Source organism: Pinus tabuliformis, chromosome 8 (genome assembly GCF_031772625.1).
Source record: "Pinus tabuliformis cultivar Carrire ecotype Pingquan chromosome 8, CPIR1, whole genome shotgun sequence".
NCBI classification, from domain to species: Eukaryota; Viridiplantae; Streptophyta; class Pinopsida; order Pinales; family Pinaceae; genus Pinus; species Pinus tabuliformis.
Genome location: NC_142294.1, coordinates 380,105,128 through 380,109,845, shown reverse-complemented (window position 1 = coordinate 380,109,845; position 4,718 = coordinate 380,105,128). Strand labels below are relative to the sequence as shown.

At 37.7% G+C, this 4,718-nt stretch overlaps 1 pseudogene; it reads left to right on the top strand.

The window, feature by feature from the left end:
- Positions 1–1,567: 1,567 nt before the first annotated feature.
- Positions 1,568–2,179, top strand: LOC149235692 (U2 small nuclear ribonucleoprotein A' pseudogene; annotated as a pseudogene).
- Positions 2,180–4,718: the final 2,539 nt, after the last annotated feature.

Genomic DNA, 4,718 nt, shown 5'->3' with positions numbered 1-4,718 from the left:
ATGGGCTTGGAGAGTGCAGACTGAGTTTTTGCATCTGCATGTACAACTGCTGCTTTATTGGGTACTAAATCTGAACCAAATGTAACATTATTGACTTGCTTCTAATGGGTTGCAATCTCAATGTTTGAAATAGAAACATGTTCAGAATGATGACTCCTCTGTTTTAATTCTTCTTGCTATAGCTGAGATTCGAGCTGCAAAAAATCAATTTTCTCTTGTGCGTTTTGTAGACAGACTTGAATGTCTGTGAGAGAAACTTTGCTAACTTTTAATGTATCATGATTAGTAGACAATATCAAATTTTTGAGGAACTCTAATACTTCATTTATTCTGGCCATTTTTTCTTCAATGTCAGATTTACACCTTAAAAACTGATCACAACTGCTACTCAATGCAGAAAAGTAATACCCACTCACAGTACACAACAATATCCTTTATAAATGTGCAGCAAATGAATCAAGGAATCAATGCATATATATGTAGACAAAAACTATAATGAGTTTTAAATACAATGCCACAACTGGGGCAACAGCAACTGCAAACTTGCTTGGATCCTTCAAATACTCCTTCACTTTCAAAGCAGAAATGATGGTTATCAAAACTTCAACAATTATAGCACCATGTCATGGACAGTACTTGAATGCTCATATATAAATGCTTTGACTAGGGTACGAACAAATATTCTCTGATCTTGCATCTTTCTTCAAAGAAAACAATCTGCCCTCATATATCACACAAAATTTATGGACAGCTAAGAGAGCATATGCCAAAATGAAATATAAACAAAATCTGATATATATATGCACTATCTATGATGGCATTAACTCATGGTTCACTTCAGCATTGGAGATACCAGATTTGAGTAAGTTATTGGTGGATTTTTGGCTACCTCTTCAACATATATCCGCACCTCAGTATAACCAACACATCCTCTTTTGAAATAGTGACCATGTTCAGAAAAGCCATGCAATAAGCATTTGGAGGTAGCTTAAAACAATCCTCCTCAAGCAAGGAATCTTTTATGGCCACAAAATTCCTTATAATTGAAATCTACTATATAGCAGAACCACACTTAGAAAAGTGATTATACAGTCGAACGTGGATAGTCAACTGAATAGCATATAATTTCTTGCACCAGTCATCAAATATGCACTTCCATACCCACACAGCTTGGAAATTTATGACCGGTGGACTGATATCACGCTCTAACTCGGCTGTGTAGTACGTTCACTTTGGTTCTATGTGAAAAGAATGCGGCCCACCTCACTCAGGAACTCGACCTCTTAAGGCATGCACTCGGCCAGTAGAGAAGCAAGGACTTGTCCCTCTATTTCTTCATTCATCCCTCTCCACAATACATCGAGCCAGCAGAAGGATGTATGAACACGTCTTCATTCTGTCAATGGACTCGGCCAATGGTACTAAGGAATTCAACCCAATTTCAAAGAGGGAACTCCACCATTTTCATGATTAGGAAATTGAGCCCCTTCACTGTTCAATACATTAAATGCATGACCAATACAATGCAGTCAACTTGTAAATAACTTACTGCTTCAATGCATTTCTTAACATTCCTCCACGAATTCGACTTCAACGCATTTATCGCTGTCCACAATATTTCAATCCAGTATGTGAGCAGGAGCTTGACCTTCGTGGCAATAAAATTGTAGTTATCGAGAACATGGGAGCAACAGAGGACCAATTTGACAGTATAGATCTTTCAGACAATGAAATTGTTAAGCTGGAAAACTTTCCTTATCTGAAGTGTCTGACCACATTGTTAATAAATAACAATTGTATTGCTCGCATCAACCCCAATCTTGGAGAATTTTTGCCAAAACTCCAGACACTAGTTCTTACAAATAACCGCCTTGTGAACTTGGTGGATCTTGATCCACTCACAGCTCTTGTGAATTTGTAGACACTTAGCCTATTGGATAATATAGTTACAAAGAAACCAAACTATCGCCTGTATGTAATTAACAAGTTGAAGAAGCTGTGGTTGCTCGACTTTAGAAAAGTAAAGAGGAAGGAGAGGTTGGAAGTAGAAAAGTTGTTTGCATCAAAGGAAGCTGAAGAGGAGGCTAGGAAGGAACCTTTTTTTAAGAATCGTATAAGAGATTTTTTTTTTCAACATCAGCATCATTCACCATTCAATGCATACCATAACATGTCATAACGCAGTCTTACACATGGTCTAAATCAATTCATACAATATGGTGCATTGTGCACATAACAAGATTGTTTGCAGCAAAGCGTATGGACATAATGAATGAGTTTCGATCATCGTACGCATAGGGTTTTGAATGCACACTCCAACAGACTAACCTCCAGGTTCAACCAAATGCAGTGATGACCTTCAACACAGTTCACGCACCATTCTTCAAATAATTTAAGCTTTTCAACACATCAGGTTGCAATACAATGCCTCAACGCAAAAGAAATATGACCCCTTCAACACACAAAAAATAATTGCTCCAGAACTCATCACTGGCTTTCATAGCACGGTGTTTTGGTATCCAATGCAGAGCACAAATGCGGGATATTCAAGATTGCTTCAGTGGCTTGACGACATTCAACGCACAGTCATTCAAACGAGAGTGATTCCAGGCACTGTCAGTAATCGAAGGCTTGTAACGGTCCCTTTGTATAGCAGATGCAATAACATGAATTATGATTGATTACAGGGCAGAGAATCAACAGAGTATATGGGCAGAGATCCAGGCATTAGGTAGGCAGAGAGACAAATGATACCAGGAACGTTCGCGCTGACATTTTCTGCAACTAGAAGAGGCGGACAATGTAACTGTTATGACAGCGGACAGTGGGCAGCGTAGTTGTCTGACACACAAGACTGGAGTAACGGTGCGTAGAAATCAAATGAAATTGTGCCATTCAATGACAAGTCAGAGGTGCGTTTTTGCTAGGGCAGAGATGGCAGGTCTGAGCAAGGAGCGTTTTTAGAAGGCAGGTGAATAAAAATGGTGCTAGAGAAATAACAGGTTGCAGCTAAAATTTCGCTGAGAAAATATTCATGAAATGCAGAATTGATGGTAGAAATGATCTACACATAAAGGCCATAAAACAAATGGCTCATAGTAATTATGCAGGGCAGGAATATGCCTACTCTGATACCATGTTAAACACACATGGGCAGCAACATAATCTGAAAGATAAAACATGAGAATACATTTTTATTAACAAGAGATATACATTTATAGTACATGGTTTGACCATTGGGTTCCACATCCCAAGGTCTCTTAGACTCCTTTTGTCTATTCAGCTTCCACACTAACCCATTGAGGATTAGGTGTCCAACACAAATGGCTTGAGGAGCGCCACTTCACACAGGAACCCATGTAGTCTGAAACTTTATGTTTGTCTGTGTGTGTACTTACGACTAAAATTATCATTATTCATTATCATTCTAATGATAATTTTCTTGGAGGGCGATGATGGTTTGGACTTCAGTCTCGAGAAACTAGTTGGTGAGCCCTAAGCTTGGGTTTTGGACCAACTAGGAGTTGTGGAGGGTTCCTGAATAGACCTGGAACAACATAGTTGTTGGGTTAGCACCTTGGTAGTTGATGTTGGCGTAGAGGGTTCCTAGAGCCCTAGAGCAGCATGTTTGTTGGGTTAGTACCTCAGTAATTGGTTTGGAGGGTGTTTAGAGCCCTGTAGTAGCATCTTTGTTAGGTTGACACTTTGGTGATTGACCTAGAGGATATATGGAGCCATGGAGTAGCATGGTTGTTGGGTTGGAACCTTGGACATGGATGTATAGATGTTTTTGGTTACTCTTTCCTATGGAGTTGTAGCCTCGGATTGGGGTGACCCGTGGTTGGAATCTGTGAACCACATGGTCTATGGTAGGGCAGAAAGTGGAGAACCTATATCCAATAGGAATTTTATACAAATATGTATTCTTACTATATGCAATGTTAATTTATGCTTATGTACAGTGCTATGCTTGAAACCCTAGTTATAGGGTACTAAGCATTTATTTATGTGTCTTGATATATTTGTATGAATTCATATGTTTATTTGTGTAATATGGTTCTATGTCATATTGCAATAAGATTAATATGTTGTTAATTACTATAAACCCTATTTCTAGATTCTAAGCAATTGTGTGTTTTTTATGCATTATGATATTGTAACCTTAATTGGGTTGTGATATTATGAATATATACTTGTGTATTCCTTTGTGCGATATATTTATGTTCCAAGTTTAATAATCATGAGAAGTTTACTATAGACCCTAGTTTTAGGGGTTACGTGCTTGATGTGGTTAATTAGTCGTAATTTTCATTGTGAATTTGGGTGCACGAAAATATATGTGCCATGCTACAATTTACATGATAATTTTGTTATGAACCCTAAATCATGGCCTAGTAGTTACATATGAATGATTTAGTAAGCATAAGTTTAATATGATGCATCAAAACCTCAACTCTATTGTGCACTGCAACTATTTCCTACATCATAATTGATAAATTCAATGATAGGGTTTATACCAAATTTCTAAATTACAAGGATTCTAGCCATAAGCTAGGGTTTAATGTTGGAAAATCATAGATCAGGGACACTTATGCAAGAATAATGATAAATTGATTCACAAAATTGGGTTATGGTGATGTAGTGTTACATGGACAAAGGCCATGGATCTTACATCAATGCTTCCTTAAATATAACCCATTTATTTCTCAAAAACGCCT